The sequence below is a fragment of the Artibeus jamaicensis genome, unplaced genomic scaffold (genome assembly GCF_021234435.1).
Source record: "Artibeus jamaicensis isolate MK-2021 breed Jamaican fruit bat unplaced genomic scaffold, CSHL_Jam_final contig_465, whole genome shotgun sequence".
NCBI lineage: Eukaryota > Metazoa > Chordata > Mammalia > Chiroptera > Phyllostomidae > Artibeus > Artibeus jamaicensis.
The window spans coordinates 12,624,701-12,640,122 of record NW_026521843.1 but is presented as its reverse complement, the minus strand read 5'-3'; the positions used below and the strand labels follow the sequence as shown (position 1 = coordinate 12,640,122).

Sequence of the window (15,422 nt, the reverse complement as noted above, 5' to 3'; positions counted from 1 at the left end):
GGAACTAGCACCAGAAGGACCCAATTTGCTTGTGGTAAGCAGCAGAGGGGACTAAAATCCGAGAGAGAGCAGAACAAATGCCACTGCTCCCTCTTGACCCTGTCCCCAGTCACACCTAGTAACTGGGTAGACCTGCCCTGGTAAACACCTAAGCCTCCACTGCTCATATGTAACAGGTGCAAACAGACCAAAACATTATGGCTCAAGAAGAAGAACAGCTCGAAGTGCCAGAGCCAATACTTCTAAGCAACCAAGAGATAGCCAACCTATCAGATGCACAGTTCAAAACACTGGTGATCAGGATGTTCACAGAACTGGTTGATTTTAGTTACAAATTAGATGAAAAAAATGAAGGGTAACCTAATTGAAATGAAGGGAAATGCACAGAAAACCAATAGTGATGGAAACAAAACTGGGACTAAAATCAATGGAGTGGACCAGAAGGAAGAAAGAAACAACCAAACAGAAAAGGATGAAGAAACAAGAATTCAAAAAAATGAGGAGAGGCTCAGGAACCTCCAGGACATCTTGAAACATTCCAACATCTGAATTATAAAGGTACCAGAAGGGGAAGAGGAACAGCCCCGAGTGGAAAACTTATTTGAACAAATAATAAAGGAGAACTTCCCCAATCTGGCAAAGGAAATAGACTTACAAGAAGTCCAGGAAGTTCAGAGAGTCCCAAAGAAGGTGGACTCAAGGAGGAACACACCAAGGCACATCATAATTACATTAGCCAAGATGAAAATGAAAAGAATTCTAGAAGCAGCAAGAGATAAGGGGATAGTCACCTACAAAGGAGTTCCCATCAGACTGTCAGCTGACTTCTCAAAAGAGATCTTACAGGCAAGAAGGGGCTGCAAAGAAGTATTCCAAGTCATGAAATCCAAAGACCTACATCCAAGATTGCTCTATCTAGCAAAGCTGTCATTTAGAATGGAAGGGCAGATAAAGTGCTTTTCAGATAAGGTCAAGTTCAAGGAGTTCATCATCATCAAGCCCTTATTATATGAAATGTTAAAGTCTCTTATCTAAGAAAAAGAAGATAAAAAAATATGAACAGTGAAAGGACAGCAAACTCACAGTTATAAAGAGCCACACCTAAAACAAAAGCAAACTAAGAGGACAGCTAGATCAGGAGGAGAGCCACAGAAATGGAGATCATATGGAGGGTTAGCAACAGGGGATTGAGAGGAGGAGAAGGGGGGAGAAGGTACAGAGAATAAGTAGCACAGATGGCAGGTAGAAAATAGACAGGGGGAGGGCAAGAATAGTATGGGAAATTTAGAAACCAAAGAACTTGTGACATATGAACATGAACTAAAGGGGGGGGAATGTGGGGGGAGGGGGTGTGCAGGGGGAGGGGAATGAAGGGGAGGAAATGGGACAACTGTAATGGCATAATCAATAAAATATATTTAAAATAAAAGCAACTATGTACTGAGCATTAAAAGAAATACAAATTGCCAGTTACAAAAGGAGTCATGGGATGTAAAGAACAGCACAGAAAACACAGTCAATAGTCTTGCAACAACTATGCATGGTTTCAGATGGGTACAAGTCTTACCAGAATGATCACTTTGTAAAGTATATAAATGTCTAATCACTATGTTGTACATCTGAAACTGATACAATATTGTATATCAGCCATAGTTAAAAGTCAATTTTACAAATAAAAAATAAATTTAACAAGTTAATAAGCTAAAAAAAATTACATTGTAATTGGAATGCCAGAGGAGATGAGAGAGGGAATGGTGCAGAAGTACTTAAAAAAATCAATAGGATTTTTCTTAATTTGAAGAAAGACAAATTTAGACATAAAAGATTGTAAATGAACACCAAACAGAATACAAAAAAGTCCATGCTGGCCCTGGCCAGGTAGCTCAGTTCATTAGAGCGTCAACCTGCTAAGCCAAGGTTGCAGGTTTGATCTGTAGTCAGGGCACATTCTCAAATCAACCACTGAATGCATAAATAAGTGGAACAACCTAAAACTGATGTTTCTCCTTCTCTCTCCCTGTCTAAAAATCAATTTTTAAAAAAAGTCCATGCTGATGTACATGATCATAGTCAAATTATTGAAAACCAAAGCTAAAGTGCAAATCTTGAAAGCAGCATGAGAAAACATATTACGGAGAGGGCAGAATGGGTAGGAATGAGGTGAACAAACTAAGGAAGAATGATAGACGAAAGGACATGTATGGTCGGGGGCAGGGGATGATCAGTGCAGAGAAGGAAAGCAGATTGAAATGAAATGCTCCCATGGTAAAGCAGGTTACCAGCAGTGGGCCGAAGAATCTAGCCCACACTGTGGCAGAAATAGGGGAAGAGAAATGTAACATACTTAGTCCCCTCACTGGCCTCTCATCCTACAGTAATTTCTAATCTTCAGACTTGGTAGGTATGTCTACTTGTCTTAAGTAGGACTTGGTTCCCCCAGGAACCTGATCTCCAGTTGCGCTGGAGTGTGGGACTTTGGGAAAAACTAAGAAGAGAGGTAAGTTCCAGGTTTGCCCTATGAGAAGATGAAGCCAAAGGACTAGGATGGTGGATGTATCACCTATGTGATATTGAAAGGATAGGATGGACAAACTGGCCTTAAAGTTCTGAAAGAAACCCTGGAATACAGTTGCTTCAGTGCTTGGGATACCATAGCCTCCTAACTGTATACAGGACACCAGTTCCCATCACAGGTTGTTAGCTTTTGGGTTTATTTTAGGGAGTCTTTAATTTTTTTTCTTTTCTTAAAAGGTTTTATTTATTTACTTTTAGAGAGAGGGGAAGGAAGGGAGAAGAAACATCACCATGTGGTTGCCTCCCATGCACCTCCTCCTGAGGACCTGGCCCACAACCCGCACATGTGCCCTGACTGGGAATTGAACCAGCAACCCTTTAGTTTTGCAGGCCTGTGCTCAATCCACTAAGCTATACCAGTCAGGGCTTTTTCTTTATTTTTTTTTAAAGATTTTATTTGTTTATCTTTAGAGGGGAAGGGAAGGAGACAGGGAAAGAAACATCAATGTATGGTTGCCTTTCCTGCGTCCTCTGCTGGGAACTGGCCTGCAGGGAACCGGCTTGCAACCCAGGCATGTGCCCTGACTGGGAATCGAACCACGATTGTCTCGTTTGCAGGCCTCTTTATTTCTTTATAAACGTTCTTAGCCACAAACTTCATTTTTATCCTACCAATGATTTAGCACCTTTTTCAGAAAGAAGACACCTCACTCAGAATGAATTGTACCAAGTCCAGAACCCAGAAACACAAATGACATCCATCGAATGATGGGAGGGAAATGGAGGATAGCTCTTTGCTTATCAGAAACAAACAAACAAACAAACAAACAAACACAAACAAGAAATAGGTTTCACCTTACAGTCCAACTCTCTGGAGCACTATGTTGAGAAGAATTTGGAAGCTTAGACTCTTAAGTATGGGCTCTAAGAGGAAGCACCACAATGAATTGGTGATGTCTGTGTTGAGAATGAGACCACGTGCTCACCAGTGCTACCCCTAGCCTGGCTGGTTTGTTTGCAGATTGACTGGTCCAAGCAGATAAGGGACCTCCTAGACTAATACCAAGGAGTCCGGCCTCAGTGTGTCACTGAAGCTCAGGACCGGTCTGTCAGGTCTTGGTCAGGTCCTAATCGAAGAGTCAGGAAAAACGCTGAGTGCGAGAGCGGGAAAAGCCTGTTTATCGTCACTGATGTTGGCTAAGTTCCTCCCAGTTGACTGGCCAGTTCACACAGGCCTGGGCTTTGGAGCCATCTTTTTCCAGCCCAGCGCTACCTACACCTACCTTAGCAAGTGAGGAATGAAAGGAAGCCACGGGATCAGTGTGATCTGCACCGATTTCTCCTTTACCAACGTAAGTCTCCGGGATTTGAGTTCTGAACACCAAAACAGCCCCCACTCTGCCTCTAAAATCCAACAGAACTCTTGGGTCTTGGACCCCATTTGTTATGCCTGTAGAAACTCCTCCTCTAACCCCAATAACAGAAAGCCTTTCTCCTAAAGGAGCGCTGTGTCAAGGGCAAGCCCTCCACGTAGGGAGGTGACACAAGTTGAAATGTGGCCTTTTGTGAGAGATCAGGCGCTGTCCTGCGGCCACGGGGTGGGGGAGAACGTGCAGCCGCTGCAGGGCTGCAGCTAGCGGTGCTGGGGGAGACCAAGGTGTTCCTACCGCCCAGTATGGGGTGGGGGGTTTGCTCTCCAGTGTGGACCGGGGTAGGGACGCCCCAACCTTGTTGGCTTTTTCTGTGTATCACGGAGGCGGGTGAGGAACGCTGGATGGATGACGTGGGGTACGGTTAGCCTTCCTGGGGTACCCGGGGAAGGCCCAGAGACCTGTAGCAGAGCCAGGAGCCAGGGTGGGAAGGACCACCCCCCACCGCACTCCCCCGCGCCCAGGGGCTCGGGCTCCAGGTCGGCAAAGAAACCTCCGCGGGTGAGAAGGCTCCCGAGAGAGCCCCGGCCCGAGTGCGGCAGGCCCGTGCCGGATGCTCGGCCCTTCCCAAAACCTCGGGGTCTCTTGCGGCAGGAAACGCACCACCCAACCTCGACGAGTCACCTCGGGGAGGTGGAGCCAGGTGGGTCGTCGCAGCTCCGTGACGGGCTGCAGGTCCGGGCTTCCAGGGAAGAGGACCTGACCCACGGGGTCGCGGGTGTCTGCGGGTGAAGAGCCTCGCCCCGGCCAATTTCGAGTCCGCGAGGGTGGGGTGTCGGTGCCCGGCGCGGGCGGGCGGGCCGGCCGACAGTCAGCTGCCGGGCCCATCGCCTACCTCCCCGCCCCCCGGCTTCCTGCGGAGGCTGCGGCCGCCATGTTGTAGTGGGGCTGAGGCGGCGCCGCGAAGCGCGAGCGGCCGTGACAGGCTGCGCAACAGGTTCGCAGTCGGCGGCCCGGTGACGATCCCGGCGGCGGCCGAGCAGGGTCTCCCGACGTCCGCCCGCACCCGCGCTGCCGGGGCCGAGGGGCGCGGGGTCGCGCCGTGACGTGTTGGAGGCGCGGCGGAGGCGCCAGGTGGGTGCAGCGGCGGCCAGCAGGCTGCGGCGCGCGGGGCAGGTGCGGGCGCAGTCGCTCCGGCCGCGGAGGGCTCGTCGGGCGGGGATGGGCGCGGGCGGCGCGTGGACGCGTCCGCCGGAGCCGGGGCTGCCCCCGAGCTAGGCCCCTGGCGGGTTTGGCGGCGCCGGGCGGAAACCTCCGGCTCCCGGTTCCTGCCCTCAGATTCCTTCCTCCGCCGCGGGGCCGGGGCCGGGCTGCCCCTTCTCGGAGCCGAGCCCCCACCGCGGCCTCTCCTGGCAGGTGCGGACGCCGCGGAGGGTCGGGGGCGGGGCATGGCCCCCTCGCCTTTGGGGTGACGGCAGGACAGATCTCTTCGGGGCGCCCGCACGCTTGCTCGGGGACCCATTTTCTTTTCCCGGGATTAACACTTGGCAGTGCTTGGTGCGGAATCAGGAGAGCCGCATCCCGGTGCGTCAAAGTCGCCAGAGTCCGGAGAGGCCAGCGGGTGGATGCTCGGCGTCCACCGCTCGCCTTAAACCAAAGTTGGGAAATGTTACAATTTGACGTCAGCGTTATTGACTTTAGGGTATACAGGAAGCACGGAGAGATGCAGCCTCTTAGACCACAATAAAGTTTACTGCGAATTATTATTTTTGAAAAGACACCTGCATGTGCGTGGGGAATGGGTAAACCGAGGCTGAAACTACAGATGGCTTTGCATTCTGTGAAAAGATGCTGTGCTTTATCGTTAAGTGATTGCTTATGGCTGTTGTGCTGCATTTGAGGCTTGTGTTCATTTTGGAATAGGAACATTTTTAATAGCGGTAATCACTTTATGATAAGAATTAAGGTGAAGATAAAAAAGGATTGCTTTACTAAATGGTGTAGTTTGTTACTAGTGTTTACATGCTCACCCAGAAATAGGTGAGGTGCTTTTTTTAGTCATCTTAATTTAGGGAGCATAGACTCTGTAGGTTAAGCTCCTTAAGCCTCTTACGAAATTTTTTTGCCTCTCTCCCTGTGCAGGTTTCCTGTATTGTTAATCAGTGACAAAGCCTAAACGCGATGTAGAAACGTCACCTTTGCATAAATTAATAATGACGTCCCTCAGAATTTAAAGATGGTAGCAACTCTGCACATCTTTAGGTTTTTGGGCTGTGCCTATGATTCCCTTGTAATTTCTCCCCCCCCCCCCCAGCTTTATTGAGATAATGACTGACATAGAGCCGTTGAAATTTAAAAAGTGAGTAAGGTGGAAGTTGTTTAAAAGCTTCGTTTAAGAGCAAGCAGAATTTCATGTTTTTGAAGGATACGGGGGAAAAATGTGCAAGGCTGCTGTTTTAACGTAATGATAATGAGCAGCATTAATTACTCTTTAATCCGTGTAAGTAAGTATTCCTTTTGCTCACTTTCATAATGAAAGGCACAGTTGTCTGAGAAAACTTGACCTGCGCTGCATTATTGAGCAGGGAGGTGCTATTGTTAGTTCAGCTTATCTCAAGGCTATCATCCTGATCTGTCTTAAATCTGAGGAAATGTGTTAGGCATGCTCTGGGATTGGAATTACCCTTTAAAATGTTACATTTTCACAAAAGTAGAACAGTATAAAGAACCACGAAACACCCATCACCCAAACTCAGCAGCTTTCCACATTTTCTTTGTGCCTCTTCTTTCCCTCCTTTCTTATCTTGACTGTTCGGTCATTTCACCCTATATACTCAATGTCCCTTTCTTTTAAAAAGTGGAAAATTTCTTACATAAGTTTAGGATTTTTAATTTTTAATGTATCTTTAAAGTTTCACAAATTCCCACCTCTCTAGTAAGACAGAACGTGTATTGGCCATCTCCTTGAATGACTTTCTTCAGTATTGAAATATGTTTGCCATGCCTGTCATTTATTTTACATATGCTTTATATGTATGTATTTAAGAGCTATTTACCATGCATGTCACTTACCTCATACTAATTCCTGTGCTGTTTACGGAGTCATTTAAAGCTCACAGGGACTGTGAGTAGTTATTTTCCTCCCATCACACAGATAAGTGAAATGTTAACCTGCAGGGTAACTGATGACTCCAGGTCTCTGAGCCAGGTTTCAAACCAAGATCCTTCCAACTTCAGCACCTGTGCAGTTATCTGGCCCACTCATCTTAGTTCAGAAGTTCTTTTTAAAAGAACCTCTTTGGGGATTCAAGAAATATTTGTTGAGTAAATGAAGTACCTATTAGTCCATTGATAGGTACTTAGCATTTTTATATACTATATTTACTTATAAAGCATTTATACTAACAGTTTCAGAAATAATTCAGAGTAATTACATTACTAAAATGTGATATTTATTACCATCTAACTGCATTTGCTCGTTTATTTTTATTCTGATCTTTTTTAATACCTTATTTATGAAAAACTTTGTGGAATAACTGTTTTTGGGAAAAGGCTAAGAAAAAGGCAGACTCTTTTAGTGTACAAATTGTTGAAGCCAGGATTCCAAGTATGAAGTAGGAAGAGGTTTAGAATTGTGTAAATGAGTAGATCTAGAAATTGAGTAGATCTAGAAATGAAGATGCCGGAGAGATGATGTATTTTTTACTTGAGTTGACTCTATACCATCCTATAACTGCAGAGCACAGAGACTGATCTTAGAGCCCTGTGGGCCCAGAGTGTGCCTGTAGGTATTCTCGAGAAGGAGGAACTGAACTGGCCTCAAGGATCTGAAGGCAGAGAGGAAGTGGGGGAGGAGGGGAGGAAACAGAGCAAAAATAGGACAGTGAATGCATCAAAAAATAATGTATTTTTACAACGCCAAGAGGACAGCATATTTCATTTGCAAATGCGTAGTATTATTTTGAGAAATTCACTTCAAAGTAATTTCTCAGCTATATCAAGACACTGAATGATTTATGTACTTGTGGAGGTATTCGGAGTGGTTATGGTAGACATGTAGGGATGTATTACCAGATGGTAGACATTTAACTTGTTTCATTTAAGCAACTGTTTTATATTTTCTAGATCATTTTCTTTGCTCATGCTTATTCATTTTAGGAAAGTATATGCGGTTTAATAAAATTTTATCTTCATCATTACTATAGTAGATAAGGGTACAGACTTTCAAGCTCCCAGATCCAACGCCAAATGGTCATACAATCCTTATTTTAATTCTATATGCTTGTTTCCTCATATGTGAAGTGGAGATGATAGTAATAGTACTTAGGTCATAGTATTATTGTACATAATATGAAGCGCTCACTCAGCACAGTGACTACCGCTTAATATATTACTTAAGAAATAATACCTATTATTATTCCAACTTACTTCAGTGACATATTTCAAACTAAAGTAGCCTACTTCTTTTTTTCGATCTTTTTAACTTAGTGAAAAATAAAGAAATTAGGTTTTTTGCCATTATATTGTAATCTTAGCTTCAAAACAATCCATATTGTTTTGAAAAGAGTAGAAGAACTGACCCACAGTCTTTTTTAAAATATTTTATTGATTATGCTATTACAATTGTCTTGATTTTTTTTCCCCATTTGCCCCCCCTCCACCTGGCAACCCCCCTCTCACTCGGGCAATACCCATACTCTTGTTGATGTCCAAGGGTCATACATGTAAGTTTTTTGGCTACTCCCTTTCTTATACTGTACTTTACATCCCCATGGCTGTTCTATAACTACCTATTTCTTATTCCCCTCTCTTTTCACTCATTCTCCCACACCTCCCTCCTATCTCATTTTGGCATTTTAATTATGATGTGTCTTGGAATGGGCCTCTTTGCATCCATCTTTTGGGACTCTGTGCTTCCTCGACTTGCATGTCTGTTTCTTTCATCAAAATAAGAAACTTTTCTTGAATTATTTTTTCAAATAGATTTCCAGTTTTTTATCTTTCTCTTCCCCTTCTGGCACCCCTATGAAGCGAATGTTGGGTTGCTTAAAGTTGTCTCACAGGTTGCTTACACTGTCTTCATTTTTAGGGATTCTCTTTTCTTCTTGTTCTGATTGGTGGGTTTTTTTGCTTCCTTGTGTTCTAAATTATTGATTTGATTCTCAGCTTCATCCACTGTACTGTTGTTTCCCTGTAGTTTGTTCTTTATTTCAGTTAGTGTATCCTTTGTTTCTGACTGGATCTTTTTTATGCTGTTGAGGTCCTCACTAAGTTCCTTGAGCTTCCTTATAAACAGTTTTGAACTCTGCATCTGATAGATTGCTTGTATCCATTTCATTTAGCCCTTTTTCTGGAGTTTTGACCTTTTCTTGCATTTGGGGCGTGTTTCTTTATCTCCTTATTTTAACAGCCTCCCTGTGTTTGCTTCTATTTATTAGGCAGAGCTGCTTTGACTCTGTGTCTTGGTAGTGTGGTCTAATGTGTCCTGTATGGTCCAGTGGCACAGCTTCCCCTGTCACCCAAGCTGTGTACTTGAGGTGCACCCTTTCTGTGGGCTGAGTATTCCCTCCTCTTGTAGTTGAGCCTTGGTTGCTGTTGGCAGATCAGTGGGAGGTATTTACTCAGGCCATTCAGCTGCAAGGACTGGTTGAGACCACTGACCACCAACCTCCAACCTCTGCCTTCCATGGAGGATCAGCTGTGCAGGGACAGGGTGGGGGTATTTCTATGTGTTCTGTAGCTATCCACTCGGTCGCTAGCCCTGGGGTTTTCCAAGTGTTTCAGGCCCAATTCAGCCAGGGCCACCCTGCCTGGGTTATAAAGCAATCCGAGATGGCTGCTACTTGTGCTGGACTTAAAAATTCCCAGGGGAAGTCAAATTGTGGATCTAGGCTGGCTGCTGCTAGTGCAGCTGCTGCTTGCAGGCCAGCTGCTACTTGTTGGAGAGGATTTAGGAAGTTTTGAAGCAGGAATCGAAACTCACCATTCATATGGAAAAGCAGCTTGGGTGGGCCCATAAGTTGGGTGAGGTCTCTGGGGATTTCCAAGGCAGGTCAAACAGTGTTAGCCAGGTGGATGGAGTTTCAGGTATGGCACCAGTCTGCAGGTTCAGTGTGGAAGTGGTTTCTCTAATTCCATAGTTCACAGACTTCAGTTCAACTTGATTTCTGTTGGTTCTAAGTGCCAGTGGTTCTATACTTTAGTTGTAATTTTGTTGTGGTTATGCAAGGCTTATGCAAGGCAGACATGGCTTATGTCAGCCTATGCCACCATCTTCACTGGAATTCCTTCTGACCCTCAATATTATCTCTGAACAAAGAATCTGACTTTTAATTCCCCCTAATTTGGGGGTGGAGGCACCAAAAACAGCCTAAAAAAAAAGAAAAGCTCTCTCTCTTAAAAAGAAACAAACAAAAGCACAAAACAGAACCTACAGTTTTGGATTATTTCTTCAAAGTCTTAGAATCCAGGTGCTTAAGTAACTTCCACTTATTGGGGAGAGTTCTTGCCTAGTGTGAGGTTGATAATGGGAAAGAATGGTCTGCAGCGTCAATTTTCAGATCCTGCATAGATAATGACTTAGCAGGACCAGATCCGACACTGGATTGGCTGTAGTTTGGAGGACACTGAGAATTGTTGCTTTATCATTTCTTCTTGGTTAAACAGGTTGGCATAGTTATTTGGACCCTTCTTACCACCCTACTCCTTCACACTTGACCACAGAAATATAAGAATTAAGTAGGTCAAGTTAATACATCTCACAACTTATGTAACATTTAGTGAGTATAAAATACTTTCAGTGAATATAAGTGAGAATTTCAAGATTAGTGAAATTTGCGGAGAATGATGCAGACTGGGAATGCTTGTGTAGCAGCATTCATTCTCTGTGTGCGGTAGGTGCTGAAAACCTAATGGGAGAAAGGAGGCACTTTTCTCACGTCATTGGCATGTTCATCTCTTGGTTATTTCTAAGAATTCCTTACATGTTAAGAATAGTGACTCTTTGCCATATAGGTGTAAATATTTTTCCAAGTTTGTTTTTTAGTTTTGTTTATAGATTTTTATAGTACTTCCTATGTATAGCACTATTTGAATTCATTGTATTTATTAACTCATTTAATTTTTAAAAATTCTTATGAATAGGCATTTTTTTTAGCTCCATTTACAAAGTCCTTTGACATTGTCTTTTATGTTCTCAAACAGCTTTTTCCTCTGTGTTTGTCCATTCTTGCTCTCAGGTCTTGAAAATCTTTTTTCTCTTCCTAGCCCACCAGTTTGTACATACCTATTTAGTTCTTCGTTACTCAGTGTAGGAGTCATTTCCTCTGGAATTTCTCAGCTAACAACTGTCTAGTTGACTAAGACAAAGCTAAGTGCCCATCTTCTGTCCTTTATATCTATAGCAATTATGGAATTTTAAGTTAGGTCTGACTTCTCTTTTGTATTTCCTGCTTTAATACTTTTTTTAAAAAGATACTTATTTTTTAGAGAAAGGGGAAAGGAGGGAAAAAGAGAGGGAGAGAAACATTGACGTTCAAGAGAAAGGTCAATCAATTGCCTCTTGCAGGCCCCTAGCCGGGCACCTGGCCCTCAACTCGGACATGTGCCCTGACTGGGGATCGAACTGGTGGCCCTTTGGTTCTCAGGCCGGCACTGAATCCACTGAGCCATACCAGCCAGAGCAGATGTTACACATCTAATGACTCGGTACATATTTGTTGATTTGAATGAAAGGTGTTCATGGTGATATCAAGAAAATAATCAGCTTTCCAAGTGTGTAGTAAAATAGGGACACTTACACTAAGGAAGTAACATTGGAACTGGGCTTTGAAGGCCAGTGGGAAAGGAGGCACAAAGGGAGGGGCCTAGAGACTAAAACTGAGTAAAAACAGACATGGAAATTTCATTCTAGGAACAGTATGTTATTTAGAGTGGTTTTGGGGATTGTTAATCTTGCCTCTGGGAAAATCCTGATGAAATAAATCCCTCTTTCTTCCCCAGTGTACCTTTTCTAGTGTTCAGAAAAATCTTAATTTTCCTTCTAAGATCTCTCCTTATGAAACAGGGCTCAATTTCTCATCTCACTTCTCCCTTTTCCAATTTAATGGGGGAAGTTGGAGTGTCCTGATGTAATCTTGATAAGATTCTAAAATGCCCAGGGAACTTTGGTAAACTGGAAGCCTTAGGGGAAAGAATAAACCCTGAAGCTTTTGTCTTTGAAGACTTCAGGTTGCATTCACACCTGTCCCTGACTGTTAACACATTCGATTAGACCTCAACTACTTTTCTCTCCAGCCTTCATTATGTTTGTGTTCTAGCTGTGATAAAAGACATCATTCTCATAATTTACTGGTTTAATTTTGAGGTATACTGATTGCTGGTCTTAAAGAAGAATGGATAAACCCTTTATATATTAACAGTATAATTTATTTGTCATTTAAAGTATTTTTCCAAATTCTTTTCCTCTTTAACTTTATTTCTCATTATGTAACATAATTTTTTTCATTATGACAATAATATATACTGATTGAAGAAACTTTGTAAAATCGGGGGGAGGGGAGGAAAAATTCATTCTAAGTCCAACAACCAAAGACACATGTTGGCATCTCCTACCCACCTGTCTTTTCATTTTGTTATTACCTATAAATTACTGTACATGTTTTCCAATACAACATTATAGCTAGGAACATGGCTTTTGCTGTCCGATTAGGACTTTAGTTCCAGTTTAGCCTTAATTAGCTTTGTGAATATAACAATCTCACTAAGCTTTAGTTTTCTCTTCTTTAAAAAGTAGAGGTTTTATAATAATGTTTATCTATAGGGTTGTTATGAGGAGATAATATACAATATGTCTAATGTGACCCTTTCATAATAAATTCTCCACAGAAGTAACAATAATAATCAAGGGCCCTTTTCTTTTGGTTGGGTTATCGAGGGTGGCTGCTCTGACTGTGGGTGGAGGGATGGGGTGGGTCAGGGGCACTGTTACTTTCTTTATTGAAATAATTAAAATTCAATTTCAAAAACCATTTCTTAACATTCTCAAAGGCACTGTGAAAATTTGTATAGTGAGTGCTCCTTTAAAATGTTACTTGTTTTGGTCCAGCCTCATAGTTGCTGAGGGGCCCTGGGCCATCGACCCTTCTAAAATGGCCCTGAGATTGATGAAAACAATGATAAAATAGAAAGGCCTGAGTGTAGGGCTTGGCATTTGATAAGTATTCAGTAATTGTTGGCTGCTGTTTTTATTTTCATAATGCTAAGTACATATATATATATATTATTTTTTTAAAGATTTTATTTTTATTTTTAGAGGGAAAGGGAGGACAAAAGAGGAGGGGAACATCAGTGTGTGTTTGCCTCTCACGCCCCCCACTGGGGACCTGGTTGGCAACCCAGGCATGTGCCCTGACTGGGAATCAAACCAGTGACCCTTTGTTTCGCAGGCCAGCACTTGACTGAGTGTGTTCACTGTGGTGAGCCTCTCCAGCCTGGGCAGCACATATTATATAAATCATATATTTCAAATTATAAGAACTTAACCAGTTTCCATGTTATTACATGGTCTCGCTGAACTTGTTTTAAAAAGGTTTATGGAAGTATAATTTATATATCATATATTTAGGTGGCAGCATAATACTTGGCTCAGTTCATTCTCCCATTATTGGACTCATTATTTCCACTTTTTATAATAATAATAATTATAGTGAATATCTTAATAAACAAGGCATTTCCCATTTATTATTATTTCCCTGTGACAGATTATAGTGAATATCTTAATAAACAAGGCATTTCCCATTTATTATTATTGTTTCCCTGTGACAGATTCCCAGAAGTGAGATTATTGACGTACAGGATGTGGATATTGGTAGGATTCTACATTTTTCTATCGCCTTCTGAAGAGCTGTGCTCGTGTGCACTCCCCTGAGCTGCGTCTGCAGCGCCCACGTCCTCTCGCCTTCGCAGCCAAGGCTTGTATTTTTAAAAAAATCAGTGTATAAGGAGAAGGAAAATAAAACATCATTTGCATTTTCTTGATTATTAGTGATATTAATATTTATTAACCAGTATTATTTCTTCTTTGAGAAAGTGTCTGTCTATTTGAGGTCTTAGTGTTTTCATTATCTATTTTAATACCTCTCTGTACATTAAAAATATTGGCCATCATAGTTGTTGTGGTTTTCCCCCATTTGTTTACTTTTGAATCTTGTTTTCAACAGAAGTTTAAAATATTCATTTAGTTTAGTCTGTTTATTTTTTTCCTTTGTGTTTTCTTGAATGGCTTCAGAACTTAGAAAGTTATCTTTCTTTCAAAGGGATATTTTATTTGAAGGTGAAGCATCTACAGTGGAACCTTGGTTCTCCACTTAATTCATTCCAAAAAACTGTTAGAGAAATAATTTGTTGACAACTGAATCTCCTTTGTTTGTTGTCTGTGAGAATGTTTGACTAATCACCCAGGTATCAAAGGGTTGTCGGGTAGAAAATCGAGACCCAAAGTTTTTTTGTTAGACAACAAAGACATTTTTTTCTGAGAACCAAATTGCTTGAGAACCAAGATGTTCAAGAACTGAGGTTTGATTGCATATGAAATTTTTACTTCTGTACTTCTTATATAAATTAAGTAAATAATTTTGCTTACTACTAAGTCTTGATATGAGACAGAAGAGAACAGGCTAAATAGCCAGTGCCCCCCACCCTTCCCTGACAACAGCATGGGCTGACTCACAAGCTATTCTTAGGCTTTTTTCCCCATTTGTGTGGTGAATTGTCTTGGTCGGAGCCGTTGACTGATTCTTCTAAAATTGGTTTAATTTAAATCTTCAGTATAATTGGAGCACTAACTGCCCTCTTGGTTTATTAGTTGATTCTTTGTAAGCTAAACTTAATGTTTATAAAAATCCAGACTTATAATTTTTTTAGACATCTTAAACCGAAGCTGCAAAATTACAGAACTAGAAGAACTAAGTTTGGAGAGAAGAGTTATCTTCTTTAAAGCTTTTAAGTCTGGACGTGCTGTGTGAATTTGGGGCCCTAGGCCTCTAGGTAGAATAATAGTAACCTTTGTCACAAATATTGATTAAATAAAAATATGCCTTCTTTTTAGCAGTAATTATACAGCTATAGGTTGTTGTCCCAACTTCAGTGAAGTCAAGTTAACTGTTTTAGTTGAAAAGAATGTTGAAATAATAGCAGTGATAGCCATCATATGAGCATCTTTGAAGTGCCAGATGCTTTACATACCTGATATCTCAGCCTTAAAACAACCTGGCATTTGGGTACAACTGTCCACATTTATAGGTTAGGAAATTAAAGCTAAGTCATGTGGAAGTTCACAAGGCTAAGGAGTAATTTGCACTGAGATTCAAACTCTAGTTGGCGATCTGTTTTCAGAGTTCATGGTCTATCAGCCTGCTTGTCCTCAGTGCAGTCGAATGAATGCTAATCTCTCAGAGTCAAAGGGTTTGTGTTTGTTAAAGGATATTTTAGTGCCTGGCTGAGTGTTAGGTATATGAGAGTGAGACATTCACAGGACCA

The 15,422-nt window shown here is 42.2% G+C and overlaps 1 protein-coding gene across 4 annotated transcripts in view; it reads left to right on the top strand.

Moving 5' to 3' along the window:
• Nucleotides 1-4,568: 4,568 nt before the first annotated feature.
• The window catches only part of ITSN2 (intersectin 2), a 118,945-nt gene continuing 108,091 nt past the window's right edge, over nucleotides 4,569-15,422 (top strand). For 3 of the 4 annotated variants that reach the window (XM_037146746.2, XM_037146749.2, XM_053666852.1), the window contains exon 1: nucleotides 4,928-5,018. The gene's annotated coding sequence lies outside the window, so the exon portion shown is untranslated. Of the gene's footprint in view, nucleotides 4,588-4,927; nucleotides 5,019-15,422 lie in introns of those variants that run through there. The other variant, XM_053666851.1, reaches the window with a different exon arrangement.